Genomic DNA, 24,564 nt, shown 5'->3' with positions numbered 1-24,564 from the left:
GTTTTTGAATCTAATTACCCTGTAAGATATCTACCATCCTGATTTTACAGGGGGGGATTTCTTTATTTCTATTTACTTCTATTTTTTTATTAAAAGTCTTCTTGTAAAACACTGAATGCTTTTTCATTGTTCTCAGATCCAAGGGTTTGGGTCTGTGGTCACCTATGCAAATTGGTGAGGCTTTTTATCCAACATTTCCCAGGAAAGGGGGGGTGCAAGTGTTGGGAGGATTGTTCCATTGTTCTTAAGATCCAAGGGTCTGGGTCTGTAGTCACCTAGGCAAATTGGTGAGGCTTTTTACCAAACCTTGTCCAGGAAGTGGGGTGCAAGGTTTTGGGAAGTATTTTGGGGGGAAGGACAAGTCCAAACAGCTCTTCCCCAGTAACCAGTATTAGTTTGGTGGTGGTAGCGGCCAGTCCAAGGATAACGGGTGTAATATTTTGTACCTTGGGGAAGTTTTGACCTAAGCTGGTAAAGATAAGCTTAGGAGGTTTTTCATGCAGGTCCCCACATCTGTACCCTAGAGTTCAGAGTGGGGGAGGAACCTTGACAGACATAGTTAGTCACACTGCTTAAAGCACTAATGGAAGGATTTCAGATATTACAGTGTTGAGTACCTGTATAGACCTATACATAACAGAATGGGTCCAAGGATTAAAGCCACCCTTGCTCCTTCCACATGCATTCCAGTGCCAATCATAGCTGAGCTAGATCATTGAATCTGGCTCCCAAACTTCTGATTCCTATACTATTGCTAATCCAGCAGACAACATGCCCTTCTGCACACCATCACCACCACGCAAGTCACTTAACTCTTCGGTACTTCATTTTCTCCTTATCTGTGAAATAAGGATGATACCCATGTCTGTGACATGGGGGTACAGAGAGCAATCCTCTGAATAAGGTATACCTATTGACATAGGTGCAGGAACTAGGAGTGCTGGGGGTGCTGCTGCACCCCCTGGCTTGAAGTGCAGAGTTTACAGTTTGATTCAGCGACTCTCAGCACCTCTTCCCCCTCCCGAAATTGTTCCAACACCCACGCCTATTGACTGCAATAAGAGTTACTCCTGCATAGTGCTTGCAATAATGGGCTCTTAATTAATGTTGGCAAAGTGCTTTGATATCCCTGGATGGTGGGCACTATGTAAATCAAATAGGCTTACCATAGTAGGACAGTCATGTTCTTATTTATATTCTAAAATCCAACTGTGGTAAAATCCTTTTAGCATGGCAGTATTCTCCTTAGATCAAACGGCTAGTTGTTCTGACAAGCTTCTACGGGCTCAACAACTTTCTGTAATTTCCATGTGCAAATTGTTAAGAAATATACTTAGTAGCCTGAAATTGTCTCTGCATGATTGGGAAGCAAAGGACCAATGAATTAATCTTTGCTTAGAGAGAACTCAGTCAAAAAAATACATTTCTGTAAGATGCTACAGATGGGGAAACTGAAGGCCATAAAGAGAATAGAATGAACGGAAGTCAGATAATCTTGCTTTTCGCTGTTACTCTACTTGTTTTCTGAAAAGCCATTTTCATATATTTCCAGGGGGAAAAGTGTTGATTTTTTAAATGAAATGAATCTCATTATGTAATGAAAGATCCCTTGTGTTTTGGCTTATCTGATAAACTTTGTTTAAACACATGCATGTCATACTGAAGTAAACAAGTTTCAGAGAAAAGTATACTAGTAACCTGATTTCTTTGCAATGACAGATAATCTGGCATAATACATGCAATTAATATTGATGTGCTGTATATTTCCAGCAAGAAAACAAAAACCACAAAAATTAATAAACATATGGGGCCGAGCCAACTCCATTCAAGTCAGTGGGAATCTGCCCTTGACTTTAATGGGAGTTAGACTGGGCCCTCGTTGACTTCTTTTAAAGTGTTTAGCACCATTTATTTGCCCCAAAACGTAAATAATTACCTGAGGAGAGATTATCTCAATAGCTACCTTGAAGTGTTGTAGACATCAATATTTACTGAATATATAAGCATTGATACATTCTGACTGTTTTTTCCTCAGAAACATCTCACAATCTCTTTGTGGCCATGAATTTCAAAATTATAGAAGTTTTTGTTTTTTTTGACAAATGTTGTAAGAAAGAAATTCAAATAGACATCCAAATAATGCTATTTACTTCTAGAAGTTAACAGGAGCTCCTCAACACCTCAGGATTTAGATACCAAACTTTACATATTAGTGTTTGAAAACTTTGGCTTATGTGACTTGCCAAATACCACTGAGGAGGTCAGGGTCAAAGCTAGGATATGTCCCTTGTTCCCAGTCCTTTGCTGGGGCCACAATTTCTCAAGTTATTGAGCTGTTCTTCCTTGTGTACAGAGATCACTGCAACTGTTCAGAGGGGCTCCCTCAACCATGGGTGGGGAGTTTGCATTAACACTAGTATCATCAAAAGCAGCCTGAGAGGCATTCCTCCCTACATCTGTGATCTGATTCGTGACCTTCCAAAAAATCAAGCTACTTAGAGCTATCTGTTTGATTGCTTGGCTGATTTTTGTTTGGTGGGTTTGTTGTTGTTGTTGTTTTTGTGGGGTTTTTTTGGTTTTTTGTTTGTTTGTTTGTTTTGTTTTTGGTGGGGGAGGGCTATAGGAGACTATGACTATTTTCTTATCTTCAGGAAAAATCACTGACAACCTTTCATCCCTAGTTTACATTAGTTTATGCTTTCCAGGCTATCCTCCCAAAGAAAATGGTTAGAAAATATTTTTAAATAAAAGCTAATATTCTCTTTTACATTTCTATGTCCCTCAAACTAGGTGACCCACAGAAATGGGCATCAGGGATCATAATAAGCTGGTACTAGTATTAGGAGGCAGAAAAAGAATAGGAGAATGGTGAGGGGAAGGGGGGAACCACACCACATTAATGATCATTCAGCAAGAATGGCAAACTCAGGAAATACGCTTGGTAGATATGTGAAATATGGTGGTGCATAGGATGGGATTCTTAGCCTGACTTCATTCCAGAAACAAAACCCTGATATTAATGATGAGCTCAGTACAATGAAATGGACAGTGACATATGAGTTCATCCTTTACAAATACATTACCTACATACACATGGTTAACAGCTGTAATGAATGGTTGGTGAATGATAATGTGACATAGAATGGATACTAGTGTATGCCCACAGTGCACTTAACATAATGGTGTGTTGTGTCAAATATGTGATAGGAGTGAACATTTCATCTGAGACTGGGAGATAAAAGGTTATTGCTCAACAGCATGCATAAGCAATTTTACAAGGGGAGCCACTTAAATTCAAGTGTACTGTGGAAAGTGCCTTTAGTTTATATCAAAGTTGGATCTATTGTAAGTAAACCAGTGTGAAATTTCTTCAGGATTTTTTATTTAGCTTAAAATAAGGTTCAGCTTTTTTAATGCATGCACAGTTGTTCATCTTAGGTGTGTGTACACAGTTACCCCAAATGCACATGAAAATTGAATAACATTGCACACAAAAATTTTAATAAAACACATCTTTACATTTTTCTTTTGTAACTTAATTATATGATGTGAATACCAAACATCTTTAGCTAGTTCTTAGTAATGCATTTTTTTCTGAGTAGCCTGCCTTTATTTTCACAGTTCCCCATTATATATGTTTGGCCTTATGAAGAGTATAATATAATTGCTGTAACCATGTTGCTCCTTGACTACATCATATTTCAAGTGTTCAATCTGTGTCTCTCATGTTACCATAGAATACCATTCATTTATGGTTGATGTTTATTCCTCATCAGTGGAGACACAAAAGAAGAGCAACTTTGGATTGCAACCTGTGTGCACATGGAGACTCCCGTGTTTAAGTGGAAGATAGCCCAGGGAACCTACATCTCTATGGAGGGTCCTGGACACCCATTAAAAGTTTCAGCTTCCAGCAGGAGTAGAGATTGTACTAGACAATCTGGGAGAGAAGAATGCATTAATGATCAGCCAATTAGTATTAATTATTCACATCTTGCAAAAAAAGAATACTCAGACATCTGTTCCATTTCAAAGAGGATTAAGTCATTTTCACATGTATTAACCAGCAGATTATTACAGAATAAAATGGGTCATCTATACCGCTATCCCTATTATTTGGCAAATGATGCTATCTGGTTTCTAGTTCTACATGTAGCAGGACAAGTCTTTTGAAATAACAAGTAAGGTTTCTTGCTTCTCAGGAGTATAATACAGCTCAGAATAGACAGAGGCAGAAAAGACCTAGTAAACCTTCTTATCCATCTCCCTACCAATACAGGACTGTTCCCTATTGCACATTTACTAGAGGTTTTTCCATTTTGATTTTAAATGTGGCAAGGGGTGTGGCTTCTAACAGTGCCCTTGCGGAGAAAACTGCTATTAAACATTCCTCAACCAACATACTGCTGAAAGGACTTCTACCATGCTCTGTATAAGCTATATTAGTCTAATCAATATTTGTAGAATTAAAAAAATACTTATCACTTTTCCAGATTCTAAAAAAAAAAAAATAAATAAAAAAATGGTTGCTGAGTTGGTGTCTCTTCTGGCTGTACAGAGAAACCCAGTGTTAAAAAAAAAACCAGTCATCTATATTATGATTGTACTCTAAGGTGGAATTTTTAAAGGTGCCTAAGGAATAGGGGTTTTTTTATTCCCTCTCTGTGAAACCCGTGGCCAGATTGCTCATCCACATTTCTATCACAGGCTACTTGTAGTCAATTAATTATAATAGTAATAATACCAAGGATATTTTTTCTTGTCACACGAACGGTAACCGCTTCATGTTCCTAATGGTAAATACAGTACAATGTGGCATAAAAGCTGAGTTAAAATGACTGGTTTTAATCAATTAATAGCTTCCCAAGGGTGGAGGGGAAGGAAGGAAGAAAGAAAAAAAACATGATAAAGGAGGGTGAAAGTAACCAGGAGGGATTCCTCCAAATGGCACCAAGTGAGTCATACTTTTTTCTAAAACTTAAAAAAAAGAGTTACAGTTCATATTTTTAGCTATTTTGGTCTCTTTTCCCCCTCCTCTATTTGACTATTAGTATTGATGGAAGAGGTTCTTTCTTTCATTCTCACTAACCATCTTTGACATGCAATTGGCAGCTTTCTTTGTTCTCAGAAAAAGTTAGCCTTTTTTACACAGATGAAAGATAGCACAATGCATTGGGAAAAGAAATGTAGACAGGATGCACTTCATTGATTCTTATGACAGGGCTCAACATGGCCCTCTCTACTTAACACAAAAGGCCAAATCATGAAAATTGTCTTAACCCAGCTTGTACATTTGAATATTTTTATCTATTTCAAACAAGTTTTTGGGTACAAATTTTTGCATGTTTCAAAACTGGTAAACACTAATCAGTAGACGGATATCTAACAAAATCTAGGCTTTGGGGTAGAAACTTGCATATCCCAGGTTACATGCCCCAGAACTTACGTGCACAATTTTAATGTAACTATAGTTCCCTGGTGGCCAGAGATGGAGTCTGCTTTGAGGGAAACACCAGCCAAGAAAAGGAACATGCAGCAACACAGCAGGGAAACTCTCTTCCATCCCAGGGGCACCTGTGGTAAACCCCCAAAGTAACACACCCATACACACACAGAGGAATAGTAAAACAAATATAGGAAAGGGAAATATTTTTTTACACATTAATGAATGGAGAAGAACAACAGGGGTAGAAGATAGTGAGAGCAGCAAAACAGGGTTACATACAATATGAGGGCCCATTGGCACCATAGTATAAAAGGATAGATGCCCAGCACTATGTCTGAACTCAGAGTTCATCCTGGGCAGAGATCCAATCCAGCAGTGAGTTTTAGGTGCTGCTGGTCATCTTCGGCACCACTAAACTTTCCCCAACAAGCCCTCCCAGTGCCCTCTTCTGTCACTCTCTGCAAACGCATTCAGAACGACCACCTCCCCACTTAACTAGCTATACCTTCTCTCCTATTCCCAATGCAAAAACACAAGTTCTAGTACTCATGGGCCCATACCGCTCCGGGTGATGGTGATACTGGGTCCAGCTCTGGTTTGGCCTTCTTAGATGATTCCTTCCTGGCACAGTGCTCCTCCTGGATCCCAACCTTGGACATCTCCAGGCGTCTGCTCTGCCTCTCCCAGACTTCGGGCTGGTTCTCAAATGCTTTGCTCTCTGTAGGCCCTCTTCTCTGGAGCTACAGACACACACATGCCACTCTTGCTCTCTCCCTCCCCTTTACCTGGAACACCCAGCATTTTCTCTCTCTTGTGATGAGGTTTTAAAGGGGACATGCTCTCTAAATTCCTTTAGGGCATTACATGAAAAATTGGCTATTTGAAGCAGCCAGGTCAGAAAGGACCTAATGTGGCTTATTGATTTTCCTGCTTCTTAGTGGACTGCAATTCAATGTCCCTGAAACCACATGGAATTAAAGAATTATTTGTGTTAAGAAATTATTATTAATGTGTGTTACAGTAGCACCTACAGTCTCCACTTAAGTTCTGGGCCCCATTATGCTGGGTGCTGCACAAAGACATAGGAAGGGTGTGATGGGGTATACAAACCCCACACTGGAGAACAAAGGAGTAAGGAGCAGCTCTGGGCACAGGCAGTTTTACCCTGCTGCACCTGTAAAGCCTGTTCAAGTTTTAAAAGGGAAACAGAGCTGTCCAAAGAATGCAGACAGAAAGGGAGCAGATCTCTGCTGTGAGCTTGGGGAAGTATGAGCTAGCAGCTCTCATTGCCTGAGACCTAGAAACACAGAATTCTGACAGACCGCCAAGGAGAGCCTGGTGACTGATTGCAAAGGTCAGAAACTTGATTTTCCATTCTTTAATTTACCCTGTCAGGGGAAAGGGGACTTAGGTAGGAAATGATCCAGGGAGGCAACTGCTTAGCACCCCAAGGTGTGACTGGGAACTGTGACCTGTCTGGGGAAGGGACTGATGGGAAAAACCCCACAAGACAGAACTATATTTGAAAAAAAGTGACTACAGGGAGGGAGACAACCTGCCTTGCAACCAGGTAGCACTGATGGTGAATGTTTCCCTTTACAAAGAGACATTCCAGGATCTGAAGAGCTTACAATCTAAACAGACAAGAGATGGGAAAAAGGAAGTACTAATGTCCCCATTTTACAGACAAGGAACAGCTAGACTGACTTGCCCAAGATCATATAAAAAGTGATGTAGATGTGGGAATTGAACTCCTACCTCTTGAGCCCTAGAGCACAGCTTTAGACACAAAACCATCCAGCTTGTCTCGTAAGCCTACCATCATTTATGTGGTCTAAAATACGATTCCATAGTTCTAAGGGAAAGAGAGTCATGTTGTTCACATTTCCTGTTTTATCTCATTTATGTTCGTAGTTTATTATGGGAACTTGGTGAAGTTATCTTGGAAGTGGTCAGATTGTTTCTTGGAGGGAGAAAGAAAAAAATTGAAAATGTATTATTTGGATCCTTGATTTTCTAGATTGTTTCTTTAAGATATCATTAGTAGTTCTTCTAAGCACACTAGTACATGGTTATTAAAAAGGTGTTTCTTTTGTCATTTTGAGGACTTAAGTGACAGTTCATTCAGAGGTAGTTTGGAATAGTATTATCTAGAGCACATCATCCACCTCCCACATTCGAGCTAGTGAACAGGGGAATTTGAGAGGGAGTTTGTAAGAAGGAGTCTTAATATAATCGATATGGTTAGGAAAAGCTGCATCACCAGTGCCAACGCTGCTCCTGTCTCCCCTTCACCTGTATCCAGATAGAGAACCTGACCATGGATGCCTCTACCCAGATCCTGGTATGGATTTGCAGAGACTGTGGCCTGCATTTCCCATTCTTAGAAAGCCAGGCTTGGGGGCCCATCCAGTGTGAAAGGTGTGTGCTAGTGGAATCTCTCGGGAAGCAGGTGGGAGAGCTATAGGAGGAGGTGGCTAGGCTAAAGAGCATTCATATAGCTTCCAAAGCTGAGGAAGCTATTTATCTGGAGAGGACTGTTGTCATGCCACAGGGGGAGGATGATATGGCTCTGCCACAGGGAGGACACTGATTGCTAGTTACTTCTGGCAGTGGGCAGTTTTCTACCCCTACTCCCAACACATCCACCAGCGTGATGAAGAACCGTTATGCTGTCCTGGCAACAAGCAATGAGGAAGCACCCCCAAAGATAGAGGAGGATAAGCCATGTACTCCCAAGGCTGGGAGGATCTCAGCCACAGTCCCAGGAGGAACCATATGGTGGTGGTGGTTGGTGACTCTTCTGAGGGGAATGGAGGCACCCATCTGTCAGCCTGACATGGCAACCCGGGAGGTATGCTGGCTACCAGGGGCCTGAATCCGAGACTTTATGGAGGAATTGTTGAGGGACATCCAGCCCTCTGACTACTACCCCATGCTACTTATTCATGTGGGCAATAATGATACTGTGAGGTATTACCTTGAGCAGATAAGAAGTGACTACAGGGCTCTGGGAGTAAAGATGAAGGAGTTGGGGGCACAGGTAATGTTCTCTTCAATCTTTCCTCTCAAGGGCCCAGACAGGGACAGGTGCATCCTGGAGATGAATGCATGGTGTTGCCAGGAGAACTTCAGCTTCCTTGACCATGGGATGCTGTTCTGTAAAGGAGGACTGCTAAGCAAAGATGGGGTCCACTGATCGAGTAAGGGGAAGAGCATATTTGGATACTGTGATAAATGAAGGGGGAGTAGCTCGCTTTTGTGGACACCCAGCCAGCCAGTAGCTATAAAATCCCTCTTTGTAGCTGTTCTCTAATTGTTCTACCTGTAAAGCATTAAAAAGTCTCACTGCTATGCATAGGTAAAAGGAACTGAGTGGGCACCTGGCCAAAAGAGCCAATGGGAAGGCTAGAACTTTTTAAAATTGAAAAAAGACTCCCCTTTTGTCTGTCTGTCTGTTGTTGTTCTCCCAGTGAAAGGCAGACAGGGCAATAGCTATGCTGTAAGAAGCTTTGGGCGAGGTATGAAAAAATTATCAGTATCATACCAAGAAACTACTCATTTAATACCCCAGATATGTAAGTAGATCAGGAAATGTCGAGGAAGACGCAATTAGGTTTATCCTTTTTATTTCGTTATGGGTTGTAGATTCCTCTGTACTAAACCCAGGTGCTTTTTGTTTTGCTTGTAACCTTTAAGCTGGACTGCAGGAAAGGTATTCTTGGTGCTTAATCCTTGTAGTTGCTCTTTTAAACTCTAGCTATAGCCTGAGTTCCCAGATGTGTTTTCTTTCTTTTTTTTTTATTAATAGAATTTACCTTCTTTAAGAACAAAATTGATTTTTTTTTGTCATAAGAGGTTTGTGCACGTATTTAATTAGCTGGTGGCAACACCTGATTTCTTTCTTTCTCAGCTCTTCGTGGAGTGGGGCGGGGGGTGAAAGGGCTTGAGGGTACCTCACAGGAAGGAATTCCCAAGTGTAGCTTCCTGGGCTCTCAAAGGGGTTCTGTACTTGGGTGGTGGCAGCATCTTCCAATCCAAGATCAGAGAAAAGCTGTAACCTTGGGTGTTTAATACAAGCCTGGAGTGGCCCGTATTAATTTTTAGAATCCTTGCAGGCCCCCACCTTCTCTACTCAAAGTGCCAGAGTGGAGAATTAGCCCTGACAGATACAGACTGCCTAACCTAGTGAAGAGAGCTTTAAACTAGGTTCAGCATGGGCAGGTGACAAAAGGCTACAGGTAAGTCCAAAACATGGAGACTTGGGAGAAGGCTTGAAATCTGTGGGGGGAGCATGGGCCATTATAGCAGGGATAAGTGAGAGACAAAAGAGAACGTAGAAGGGAAATAACCATTCCCAGAGAGTTGTTATCAGTGGTTCACAGTCATGCTGGAAGGGCATATCGAGTGGAGTCCCACAAGGATCAGTTTTGGGTCCAGTTCTGTCCAATATTTTCATCAATGATTTAGATAATGGCATAAAAATTACACTAATAAAGTTTGTGGACAATATCATGCTGGGAGAGGTTGCAAGTGCTTTGGAGAATAGGATTAAAATTCCAAATGATCTGGACAAACTGGAGAAATGGTCTGAAGTAAATAAGATGAAATTCAATAAGGGCAAATGCAAAGTACTCCACTTAGGAAGGAACAATCAGTTGCACACATACAAAATGAGAAATGACTGCCAAAGAAGGAGTACTGTGGAATAGTGGATCACAAGCTAAATATGAGCTGGATGGCAGGAGAGAGATCACTAACAGTGTAACACTGTTGCAAAAAAAGGAAACATCATTCTGGGGTGTATTATTGTTATAAGCAAGACATGAGACGTAATACTTCTGCTCTACTCCATGCTGATTAGGCCTCACCTAGAGTATTGTGTCCCGTTCTGGGCATCACATTTCAAGAAAGATGTGGTCAAATTGGACAAAGTCCTGAGAAGAGCAACACAAATTATTAAAGTTCTAGAAAACATGAGGGATGATTGAAAAATTTGTTTGTTTAATCTGGAGATGAGAAGGCTGAGTGGGAACATGATAACAGTTTTCAAGTACATAAAAAGTTGTTACAAGGAGGAGGGAGAAAAATTTTTCTCCTGAACCTTTGAGGATAGAACAAGAAGCAATAGGTTTAAATTGCAGCAAGAGCGGTTTAGGTTGGACATTAGAAAAAAACTTCCTCACTGTCAGGGATCTTAAGCAGTGAAATAAATTGCCCAGGAAGGTTGTGGAATCTCCATCATTGGAGATTTTTAAAAGCAGGTTAGACAAACACCTTTCAGGGATGGTGTAGATAATGTTTAGTCCTGGCATGAGTGCAGGAGACTGGACTAGATGACCTCTTGAGGTCCGTTCAGTCGTACGAGTCTATGGTTCTCTGGACATGTCCTCATGATAAAGGAATTGGATAATACTGGAAGAAATGCATGAGTATGTATTTATTTGTTCTCTGTAAATGTGGACAGATAGTACCTGTCAAACATTCTAGGTACCCCTTAATACATATAGTTGTCTAATCACCTTGGGTTCGCAACTTTAAAATTGAATGGCACTTGCTTCTAATGTCCCTTCATCCATCCATCCCTCCCCCAAGTATTCAAATATATGACCATTTAAATTTACAACTACTGCTTGTTTTTGTTTTGTTTGTTAAAACCCACTGGTAGTAGATTAGAGAGCTAGTTATATTCATGGGACGATCAGATATCTATATATAAAGCAAAAAATGTAGTCAATTTACAATCAAGTTTGTTAGCAAATAATCCAAAGAGAAGAGGGATTACCTGGAGTCTTCTGTATTGAAAAAGAGTTCTTCATATTTTATTTCCAGCTGAGAACAACATACAGACACATGCCATGGTCGCTAATCTAATTTCACCAAAGGTACTGTGAAAACATCGTTAGTTACTTCAAAAGCCTCCTGTATACACCACATTTTGTTCTCTGGCAGGTAAATGAAGGGATTGATTTCTGTGAGACCAACCTCATTGCTGCTTATCACTAAGGTGGCCTTCTCAAAAGGTGTCAGTAAAATAATTTACAGACATCCTATGGTTCATTAAGCAGGTGTTCTACAGAGAAGTATTACCATCCTGCAGGACTTCAAAGTCATTGATGTCTTTGTACTGATCAGCCATTCAAGTATAAAGCTGGTCAATAAGGTACCTCTTATTGGAGTTGGTGCAGGGGTAGTCTGAAAAGAAAGTGATCTGCAGATGTAGCCATTTTAACTGTGCAGCAACTAAGAACATAATTTTCAGAAGTCTACACTGATGCAAGTGGCCTGTTGTGTATTGCAGTAGACTCCTTACAGCTTTGGGAATGCAACAAATTTTCAGAAGTGTTTAATTTGCTGAGCATTTTCCAAGTGGTTGGGGCTAGGTTAAAGGTCTAGGCACTTATTTGGCAGATTACAAAGCACTACAAGGTTCCCCACACACTTAGCCAAGTGCTGATAACTTCATACCAGTGGCATGATTAAATTAGCAGATGTGAATTAATCCATTTGTGAATTCATGCCTAATAATATCTTAGCTGTCTGGTTATCCCCTTTCTGGTTAGTGTTTAATAGTGTTTCCAGTTTCTACATCTTCAGAATCTTCACTAGATAGCATCCATACTTAAAGAAGCTATATCAGCATCTTCCTAATCAATTGGTAAGAATTACTTTTTTTCCCAAAATAAATGTTAAATATGTGCCAAAGGTACCCTGCTCTCTGTTTCTGCTTTCTTCAGGATTCTGGAACTGCTCCCATACTGGCACAGATTTTTGTCTGCATTCAGATATTTCAGTTTTGTTATCACAGGTCCTATCTTATGTAATCTCTGGTTTATTTCACTAGTTTTTCATCCTTCCCTGAGAACTGAATGCCTGTTCTGGTATCTGTGCCTCATTCTCCTTATGAAAACTATGGCAAAGAATGTATTGAAATTTATTTATGCAATGTATACATTTTGTGTTTGATAAATCACCTTTGTCATTGCTTAAGGGTCCTTGTGGCTTTCTCTAACCTCATATTCCCAACAAAATGTACTTGGAAAATGTCCAATTATATATCAAATTTTTTGTGTGGTCTTCATCTTACTCTATAACTTTTCTTTTCTTATCATTCACTTGCACTCCTGTGACATAGAGAAGTCAGAAAATATATTTTAAATATTATCTGATATATTATACTTTGTTTGCACACTATATCCCTGTTTCTTTCCTCTGGTTAATGTCTGCATCTTATTCAGCCACAATGATTTGACTCCTCCCCGCTTTGCTTATTACAAGATGAAAAGGAGTACTAGTGACACCTTAGAGACTAACCAATTTATTTGAGCATAAGCTTCTGTGAGCTACAGCTCACTTCATCGGATGCTATAGCGCACGAAAGCTTATGCTCAAATAAATTGGTTAGTCTCTAAGGTGCCACTAGTACCCCTGTTCTTTTTGCGAATACAGACTAACATGGTTGCTACTCTGAAACCTGTCATTATTACAAGATGTTATGCATAACCATTATACATATGTGAAATTATCTCTGTAAATATTTTTCGCCTTCATTGCTTTATTCTCATTCAATGTCACCAAATAATTTTCATATTCTCCCCGCACACCACAACCTCCTTTTGGCTTTCACTTTTTGGTTCAAATTCCAAGCTTAGGAGCTGATCATACAGTGACTGCAGTGAAGGAGAGCAGGACTTAATCCTCAGATAGAATATTGCAATTCCTCTTTAAATATTCTTGGTTTATGTCTCTCCAGGTAGTCCCTCAAAAATCATGTATTTTTAATTAAGAATGAGTGCTGCCTTACATTCTGTGGCATATAAGTTTGCATTTTGTGCATCTTGATACTAAATATGATCAGAATCCCCCTGCATAGGAAAGCAAAGCCTAAATTGCACATTCCCTGCTGCAGATATGTGCCATTCAGTCAAGTAAGCAATAGATTGGTGAGGTTGATGTAACATGAAAAAAATGGTATGTTCTTACAGAGAAGTTGGAAGAAATGCGACAACAGCTTCTCTAACTATATGCTCTCCCACTAGACTGGCAAGGTTTTGCACAGAGGAAATCAGTGAGCTCATGTTGGCAACATTTCCAGTCGCTCTTATGAGAGGTTTTCCATACCCTTAATCATTCTCATCATCTGAATCCTCTCAAAATCTCCTATAGCCTTTTTTGAGATGGGGGAACCAGAACTGAACATAGTATACTAGGTGAGAGCCATTGATTTAGATAATGACATGATATTTTCTTTATTATTTTCCATTCTGTTCCTTATGCACTGTAAAATTTTCTCTATTTTTTGACCACTGGTGCACATTGAGCAAACCTCTTCATTCAGGTGTCCACAATGGTGCACAAGTCTTTTTCCTGAGATGATACAATTAATTTAGAAGCCAGTGAGATGCCTGAGAAGTTCCAGTTATTTCCTCCAATATGCAATACTTTGAATTGCATCTGTTGTCATGTGTCTCATTCACCTAGTTTCATAAATCCTTCTGACATTCCTCACAATGCTGGAGGTTTTTTTGGTTAATCTAAATAATTCTGTTTTCCAACATTACTGCTCCAGCATTTTCCAGATGCCTAATAAAGTATGATTAAACACTGGTCCTAAGACAGAACCTTGAGACTCCCTGCTGCTAAACCTCTTGCCATGATGAGATTTGACCATTTATTCCTACTCTTTGTTTTCTGTCTTATCCCGTGTCTGACAATACCTGCTTCTCATATTGTGATTACTTACTTTCTTCAGTAGCTTTTGTGAAGGGTTTTGCCAAAGACCTTTAGAAAATCAGAATAAATTATATCAACTAGTTCTGTATTATCCACTATTTTATTGACATGGAGATAGTGCTGCTTCCTTTAATGGAGGCAATATGGGCAGTAAGAGCAAGGAAGCATATGGATTAGGTACACATAAACCGGCATCTACAGGATTGAGGCTGTTCTCACTTTCACATCCACAGCCTATACATCTCTTTTAGACTGTACCCTTACCATCTATACCACTATCTGCTCTGTTTTCTATATTGTGTAAAAGAGCTGCTTATATATGCTGTCAGCAAATGCTTGATGCATCATTTTTTTCTACTTAATGTGCTCCAGTTTAGAACAAAATAGCTGAAAACTCCATTTACTAGTATTTATGGACATAGTCATTGCTGAAAGGCTGTCACACAGGGGTAATTCATAAAGTCACCCATGTAAAAAGAAGGAAAATGGCTGAGAACTTAAAAATTGGATGGTAACTAACCATGAATCCTAGTGTTGATTGAACCTGGTGATATTCTCATCAAAAGGGACTCTCAGCCATGCCTGTAGCTGTATCCATCGCTTCATGACAACTCCACAGACATTCTCGGCTCCAGAGGGATGTTTAGGTTTGTTGTGTAGGTGATTGTGTTGATTTATGTGTGGGTTGTGTTTGTTCTGGTAGAGTTGTATGGGTGGCGAATGAGGGGTGTGTGCTGTGGTGAGGGTCTGTGTGTGTTTGGGTTATTGTTTGTGCTGGTTATGTTTATGTGAGGGTGGTTGTGTTGATTTTGTGTCTTAGGAGCTGTGCTGGAACATTTGTGTTCATTTGTGAGGGTGGCAATTGGATGCATCTGTGTAGCAGTTGGTCCAAGTAGTCTACCATCTGTGTAGTCTCCCTCATATGCTCAATGAAATCGTTGCTGGCCAATTAGCTGTATAGTAAGAGTGGTGATTGGTTGAGTTACTTGTCATATCACAATGATCTAGGACTCTTGGTGTGGTATAGATACATGCTTTACAGTAACTGAAAAATTCCACAAGTATAATCTAGAAAGTTAAAATGGTTGAGAACTTAAAAATTGGACAATAACAGATCATGAAATCCAGTGATGATTCAACCTGGTGATAATCTGAACAAAAAGAGCTCTCAAATATGCTTGTAGCTGCTTCCATCGCTTCACACTGACTTAGCAGACATTTTAGGATTCAGAGTGCCACCTGTGTGTAACATAACTGGGATCTTATTACATAAATACTGCTTCTTTCATACCCTACTACTTTCCATACCACCTTTAGTTTTTAAGAATAGAACTTCTACCCAACAAATAGTTGTGTTTTTCTTTTGTTTTTTGTTTTGTCTTAAGATCTCCTAACTTTGTTGAATCTAAATTTTCCTTTAAGGCTTGCAATATTTATCCATCCAATGATTTTTTTATCACATCCCATGAAGCTGAAATCTAGTGTGTGCACATATATTTGCAGTCTTTACTCCATTATCTTTTTTTATAAATCACTGCGTCTGTGTGTGTGTTTCCTCTTGTTTCTCTCTGTGCCTTGATGTTAATTTCTTCACCACTCATCCGTTTCTATGGGTAACTTTTTTCCTCAACTGACTTCTGTATAGACTATCTATTTAAATATGACTACCCTTTTCACATGCCCATTAGTTCAAATAGAATGATTGATAAGTAATAAGTAATGATTGATAAGTAATAATTGATAAGTAATCCGTTTTCTGACTTGTTATTCAGCCTATACTACTTTATTACTAAATCTAGCAAACATTACATGGTTAGCTATGTTACTATGATCAGGGATATTCTACTGGTGTTGTATTCATTGACCTGTCAAAGCTTTTGCTTTGGTTAAGTGCTTGAGAAACTAAGAATCTAGGGTTTGTGATCAAGTGGCAAATTTGTTTTCTAGTTATTTTTCAGTAAACAGATGGTAAAACTTCAAGGTACCTTATTGCAGTCTCTTAAGATTACTTTTCAGAGTACTACAAGGTTCTCTATCAGCTTTTTTCTTACTTAATAGTTCTGTGAATGACCAGTCATATATTACTGTATTCAGATACCTATTCAATGGCATATGCTACTACAGTTCATTGCATTAGAGAAATTAGTAAATATGACCCCATATTCAAATGCACATAGTATGTTTGAAACATATAATATGTGCTGAGATGATCTTAGAAAGACAGAGGTTTTGCTTCTAGGATAGTTTTAAACCTTATTACTGTATAAAATCAAAATGTTGCCATGCTATGGTGTATTGCAATTTAGTGTTCCCTCATTTTAAGACTATTTATTATGAAGTTGCTCTGACATAGCTATTGGGGAGGTCAAACTTGCAAATCAGTTGATTGCATTTCAGCTGTTCTGTCACAACCTGGACATTCTTGGAATATGTGGAAAATAGGACCCTCAAAACATTCTTAACATTGTAATGTATTATTGGAGCTTAGGATGTAGTATTAGAAGAGTAAGATATTGATCCATATTAAACATTATTTACTGACCTTCCATCACTGATTAATCTACATAAAAATTACGTTAAGAAATTATTCATGTTTAATGCACAAGAACTGAAAAGTCAGGAAATGCCAAAGTTAATGTTCCCCATGCAACCTTAACTCGGTTCCTTTATGCTTTATAATATAGTCTTTGATTACATGATCACATATGTTCTCAAATAATATCATTTAATTTCACAATATAATATTATATAATTTTTCCACAATCTTAGCTATAGAATGTGCAGAGGCTGATAATATTGTTCATTCTTTTAGACTTGTGCGACTCTCATTGTCTTCATGGTCCAGTATATCTTTATCAATATACTGTTTTAATATGATACTAAAGTGAAGCTAGATGATACTCATAGAATGCCTATCGCTGGAGTGATACATAGGAGCACCGCCCCAGTGAGAGTACCAAGATGCATTAAATCATACTAAAAGAGTGGTTATCAATGGTTCTCTGTCAAATTGGAAGGATGTATCTAGTGGTGTCCTGCAGGTGTCTGTCCTGGGTCTGGTAATATTTAATATTTTCTTTAATGATTTGGATAATGGAGTGGATAATATACGTATAAAATTTGCAGATGATACCAAGCTGGGAGGGGTTTCAAGCACATTGGAGACAGAATTAGAATTCAACTTGATTAACTGGAGAACTGATCCAAAATCTACAAGATGAAAGTCAATCAAGACAAGTGCAAATTACTACACTTATGAAGAAAAAAATCAAATGAACAACTGCAAAATAGGGACTAAATGATTAGGTGGCAGTAATGAAGAAAAGGATTTTAAGGTTATAGTGGATCACAAATTGCATATGAGTCAACGGAATGATGCAGTTGTGAAAAAGGTAATAACATTCTGGGGTATAGTAACAGGATTATCATGTGAGATTGTGACACTGTATCTCAAAGAGGCACCCTGGAACCCCCATATTCATATGATTATGGTGGTTTATAATGTACACATTAGGATAAATAATAAATTATATAACAAATAAATTATATAACAAAGAGTAAACATGTTTTCTTATATATGGCATGCCAGGGAACACAATGTGGACTGTGACTGCATGTCTGATTAAAATGACACAAGTGACATAGAGAATCTATTAAAACACAGCTAAGAGAGCTTTTCTTTTGTCTCTAAATATAGTAACATAACATGGTGGTGCAGCATCCAAAAATATTTGTCACCCTTTTGCATAGGGCTCATCTCTTTTGTCTACAATGAAAGGCTATAGCAAAATGAACTAACATAAAATACCTGCTGCTGTGTGAACTGAAACTGCTGATGGAAAAAAGTATAGAAAAATATTTTTGAAGCACAATTTTATCTACATTTTTTCCCTGTTGTTTCAATCATGACTGGAAGATTCTTTAGCAAAAAGAAAAAAACAAGAGATTTTCTTTGCAAACAAAAACAAACTCATTAGAAGACTTGGTGTTATACTTCTAAGCATATCCTGTTGTTAGGGTAACAAAAGTTCTAAAAATAATTTAAATAAAAGGACATCACCTTAAGAGCTGCTTCAAGTAGTCATAGCAACTGGATTTTTTTTTTTTAAAGTAACTGTGGGTAATAGAGCTTTTTCCTCCTGACCTAAAGCTTTCCAAAAATATTATTTTACTGTCTATTTTTATACAAAGTATATTTGTTTCTTTAAGATCAGATAAAGTCTAAATGAGCGATGTGCAAAACTATCCTAAACTTACCTAGTGACCAGCTGAAGAGTAGAGCTGGGCGAAATTTTCAGCCCAAACTTTTTTCAATTTAAAAATACTGATTTGGGTTTTGAACAAAATATTTCATTAATTCATGTCAGTTAATTGTTTTGGTTGAAGTAAAAAAAAAAATAGAAATGTCAACAGTTCTTTTTGACAATGAAGCATTTTGATTTTTTGGAGCTAGATTCACAAGGTGACTTAAGTGCCATTCACAAAACTAAGGCGGAGAGGGTGTCAGCTGCCCCTTATACCCAGTAGCCCATATTAGAGAAGCCCATATTAGAGGCCTAGGTTCACATCCCCCATATCCCCAGGTGAGTGCTTTACCATTCAGTATAAGGGGAGGTCCTGCCTCTTTGGTTTTGTGAAGAGTGCCTGAGTCCCCTTGTAAATCTAGCACTTCATTTCTTCTGCTTTTTAACAACCAAACTTCCCCCAAAACAACCAGTTATTGATAACTAAAAATGAAATAAAACATTTCATTTGACCCAAAACAAAAAAATCCAATTTTTGATTCACTAAAAATTCTGAAAAAAAATTGTTCTGGGTGGAAACAAAATTATTGTTTTCTTTTTCTTTTTTTTTTGGAACCACCAGTAAACTTTAACTATCACTTATTAGCACAACTCTATTTAAGAATATTTCAGTATTTATACTCCTTCCATCTGAATCAGAGAGGTGTACACTCCTACTGAAGACTGTTACAAATACTGGCACTGAAAAGCACTTTCAATTAATTTAAGATTCACTGTAATGCATTATATAGCAATGCATATGTATTTTAAAGGGCAATTTTTCAAACATTCATATCCATTATGTGTTTATCAGGTGGCATAGCTACAATTTGCTTCAGAGCCCAATTTTTGTTTACCAAAAGCTACCATAATTTCATTCCCTTCCCAGTATTAAAAAGGATCTATTTCTAGCCTGAATGAGTTGAGGCTTACTGGACCTTAAAATGCAGTTGTGCTGTGAACAGTGACTTTGTAAAAACAGGACCTTCTTAGAAAATTGGAGCCTGATTCACCACTCTGACACACTGCTTCTATGTTAGTGTGATTACATTGTGGAAAAGCCGGCTCAAGATCTGTTCCCTGCACATATTTAGAAAGTTACCTGTTCACATTAATGAAAAAATTTATTCATTAATACTTTTAACTCCTGTTATTAGTGCAGGAGCCAACACAGCTAAGAGGGAATGAGCTGGATATTATTCCTTCTGGTACATTATTAACATAATTGTTAATTCATGGCCTGATGCAAAGACACTTTGGATATGTCTACACTGCAATTCAACACCCATGGTTGGCCTATGTCAGCTGAGTTGAGCTAGGGCTATGGGACTGTTTAATTGTGGTGTAGACATTTGGCCTCGGGCTGCATTCCAGGCTCTGGGACCCTCCACCCTCCCCCATGCTCCGAAAGCCTAAGTCAGTTGACATGGGCCAGCTTCCTGTATTTAATTGCAGTGTAGACATACCCACATTCACTTCAATAGACTTTGGATCAGGCCTTAAGTTCCATTCAGATACAGGTGTATCAACCCACTGAAGGCCATGAGGTTATGCAAATGTCAGTGAGGGTATGAGGAAGGACAGGCAGGGCAGAAAAGGTGGGGGACTAGCACTGTATGTAAGGGAGCAGTATGACTGCTCAGAGCTCCGGCATGTAGGAATGAAATTAGGAGGGCCAAATCGCACCTGGAGCTGCAGCTAGCCAGAGATAACAAGAAGGGTTTCTTCAGGTATGTTGGCAACAAGAAGAAAGCCAAGGAAAGTGTGGGCCCCTTAATGAATGAGGGAGGCAACCTAGTGACAGAGGATGTGGAAAAAGCTAATGTACTCAATAATTTTTGCCTTTGTCTTCACGAACAAGGTCAGCTCCCAGACTGCTGCGCTGGGCATCACAACATAGGGAATAGATGGCCAGCCCTCTGTGGAGAAAGAGGTGGTTAGGCACTATTTAGAAAAGCTGGACGTGCACAAGTCCATGGGGCCGGACGAGTTGCATCCGAGAGTGCTAAAGGAATTGGCGGCTGTGATTTCAGAGCCATTGGCCATTATCTTTGAAAACTCGTGGCGAACGGGGGAAGTCCCGGATGACTGGAAAAAGGCTAATGTAGTGCCAATCTTTAAAAAAGGGAAGAAGGAGGATCCTGGGAACTACAAGCCAGTCAGCCTCACCTCAGTCCCCAGAAAAATCATGGAGCAGGTCCTCAAAGAATCAATCCTGAAGCACTTACATGAGAGGAAAGTGATCAGGAACAGTCAGCATGGATTCACCAAGGGAAGGTCATGCCTGACTAATCTAATCGCCTTCTATGATGAGATTACTGGTTCTGTGGATGAAAGGAAAGCAGTGGATGTATTGTTTCTTGACTTTAGCAAAGCTTTTGAGATGGTCTCCCACAGTATTCTTGTCAGCAAGTTAAAGAAGTATGGGCTGGATGAATGCACTATAAGGTGGGTAGAAAGTTGGCTAGATTGTCGGGCTCAACGGGTAGTGATCAATGGCTCCATGTCTAGTTGGCAGCCGGTGTCAAGTGGAGTGCCCCAGGGGTCAGTCCTGGGGCCGGTTTTGTTCAATATCTTCATAAATGATCTGGAGGATGGTGTGGATTGCGCTCTCAGCAAATTTGCGGATGATACTAAACTGGGAGGAGTGGTAGATACACTGGAGGGCAGGGATAAGATACAGAGGGACCTAGACAAATTGGAGGATTGGGCCAAAAGAAATCTGATGAAGTTCAATAAGGATAAGTGCAGGGTCCTGCACTTAGGATGGAAGAACCCAATGCACAGCTACAGACTAGGGATCGAATGGCTAGGCAGCAGTTCTGTGGAAAAGGACCTAGGGGTGACAGTGGACGAGAAGCTGGATATGAGTCAGCAGTGTGCCCTTGTTGCCAAGAAGGCCAATGGCATTTTGGGATGTATAAGTAGGGGCATAGCGAGCAGATCGAGGGACGTGATCGTCCCCCTCTATTCGACATTGGTGAGGCCTCATCTGGAGTACCGTGTCCAGTTTTGGGCCCCACACTACAAGAAGGATGTGGATAAATTGGAGAGAGTCCAGCGAAGGGCAACAAAAATGATTAGGGGTCTGGAACACATGACTTATGAGGAGAGGCTGAGGGAACTGGGATTGTTTAGTCTGCAGAAGAGAAGAATGAGGGGGGATTTGATAGCTGCTTTCAACTACCTGAGAGGTGGTTCCAGAGAGGATGGTTCTAGACTATTCTCAGTGGTAGAAGAGGACAGGACAAGGAGTAATGGTCTCAAGTTGCAGTGGGGGAGGTTTAGGTTGGATATTAGGAAAAACCTTTTCACTAGGAGGGTGGTGAAACACTGGAATGCGTTACCTAGGGAGGTGGTAGAATTTCCTTCCTTAGAAGTTTTTAAGGTCAGGCTTGACAAAGCCCTGGCTGGGATGATTTAATTGGGGATTGGTCCTGCTTTGAGCAGGGGGTTGGACTAGATGACCTCCTGAGGTCCCTTCCAACCCTGATATTCTATGATTCTATGATTCTAGCTCTGTTACAAAATGCATGAGTGACCTTGGACAAGTCACTTAATTTCTCTGAGCCTCAGGTCCTCATCCATGAAACAGGGATAACAGTACTTCTTTCCTGCACAGAGGGGTTTTGCAGGTAGATCCATACCTACTTGGGAGGCATTCAGCTGCTGAAGTGATGGAGACCATAGAACTAGAAAGAAATTTGTATTTAGCTCTTAATCTGCTTGTGTTATTTCCACTGTTCCCTTAACAAACACATGCAGTTGAAGAGTACTGTTTTCTCTACACTATTTCTCTAAAATAAAAATGTAATTCCTTCACATTTTCCTGTCTTGAAGGCATAGTATTTTAGTAGAAACAATACAAAATAAATTAAAGGCTGGGATGATTTAGTTGGGGCTGGTCCTGTTTTGAGCAGGGGGTTGGACTAGATGACCTCCTGAGGTCTCTTCCTACCCTAATCTTCTATGATTCTATGATCTGAAGGTAATGGTGTTGTACCAACATAATCAAGGGCCTATTTTGGACTGTAAAATCCTTATTACTGGGGAAGACCTATACAAAGGGAAGAATACATCTTGAGCCCATCTTGTAGGGCTGGCAGTTGTAAATATAGCACACTGAATATGGAAATGTATTGAGGGACGTTAAACATGAACATCACAAGGCCATTTTAATAGCAGCTGTTTAAAATTGGGACATATTCTAAATCCATCACTAGATTAGAACTGAATATTGCCCAACCTGAGCCAATGACAGTAAAATTCTGAGGGCTGAAAACCTTTGGAGCAAAGATGGAAACATTTTTATGGCATAATGATTTTTTTTATTTATATATCGTCATCTATTTTAAGGTCTAATATTATAAAAAGTCAACAAGAGAACTGGATTAGCAGTGTGAAGGATCTGATCTGTAAAGGAAGTGCTTAAGAAGTTGGAGGAAATGAGTGCTGTGCTTTCTCCTCCACTGTTAAAGAATGCATTTGTATCAGACAGGCTAGACAACTGAAACTGGCTGGCAGCCTACAGAAGCTCTATTGGCCTCTTGAAATCTGGATCTGTGGAAGTTATTCCCAGTTCTACCAGAGAGTGTCCATCACCCACTCCCTCCCTACACACACACCGTGGCTACTGAATGATGGATAAGACATTCCACGTCACTAACTTTTCAAGAAAAATCTACAACTTCAACCCTGACTGTGATGCTGTGGAAAATGACAGTGAGCATGCTCAGAGAGTCTCTAATCTGAGGTAACAAATGCCCTAGGTGAAGGAATATCAGGCAACTGGGAAAATAATGTAAAGATGACACAGTCTGGAAATATTGCACCTTCCTCATTGACAGCTCCATTCTGGATGTCAGCCACAGAACAACTCAGAAGTCATGGGACCTCTGGGTCTCTATCTGTGGAGTAAACCAGCAGGGTCTCAGATAATTTTGTTTTCAAATCATTCCAAGGCCATAGGCTGAGCCTTGTGTGCATTTCTTCCCCTTCCCAAAAAAGACAGATATCACAGTCCTTGACTGTAAAACTTCTACCTCTACTTATTTCATGCACATGCTTGTGGACAATATGTAAAATCAGGAATACTTAATGAAGGAGATAGGAAGTAGGCAGGTGTGGGGGGACTTGGCATCCATATAAAGACACAGTCTGTTACATAGGTCAGTTTGCTGAGACACCAAGATCTTCAACCTTCTGGGGCCTGTGTCACTCTGAAATCTGCAGTTATTTTGTGCTGGATGGGATGCAGAATGAGCAAACAGAATACCGCCTAATGGAATGATTAAATGTTTAAACTGATATTTTAACTCAATCAATTGAAAGCATAAATAGCATGAGTTTGACTGAATCAGTTTAAAGAATTACACAGAAGCCAATGTACTTGTCAGCAAGGGTGAAAAATTCATGTATCACTGCTACACAGTTTGAATATTGTATCTCTCAATTAGATATAACAAACACACTTTTACTCTGTCACAAAAGGATAGCTCTTGAGTAGGAATAAAATATGGTCCAGCTTTTGAAACATTTGTAATTACTTAAAATTTAGGAATCCAGCAACCATTGTCAAATATTTAATAAACATGACAGCTTGATTAGTCATTATTTTTTTTTTTTGTTTTCCATAAGCAATTCTAAGTAAAGAAGCACCTAATAGATTAAGATTTAAATATGCTTTCAATAGGAAAAAAACCTCTTAGCATAATAGATTAATGGAAACACCTGCCTTTTAAGAAAAAATGTCACTTCCACATCTTGTGGAAGAATTCATAAAACACAATAAATTATAAAGAACAGTAAACATTTAACAGCAGTTAGTTGTCTATATAATACTTAAGAGACAACGAAATGAAAGCAAACATATAAAAATGTCAAAGTAAAATCCTACTGCAAAATTGCTTTCATGCTGTTCTAAACATATTTGTTGTTTTGAAAAATAAAGTATAAATTAAGATTAGGGGTAGCATTTGAAAAGTCCTCAGAATTGCCTAACTCTGCTTCCATTAAAGTTAATGTGAAAAACCAGGCTCCTTTAAGGTATCTCAAGTTGGGAGGCTTAAAATATAAAAAGTACAAAAATAAAATTTATTATTG

The sequence above is a fragment of the Lepidochelys kempii genome, chromosome 4, assembly GCF_965140265.1.
Source record: "Lepidochelys kempii isolate rLepKem1 chromosome 4, rLepKem1.hap2, whole genome shotgun sequence".
Classification (NCBI taxonomy): domain Eukaryota; kingdom Metazoa; phylum Chordata; order Testudines; family Cheloniidae; genus Lepidochelys; species Lepidochelys kempii.
Note: the sequence above shows the minus strand (reverse complement) of the source record.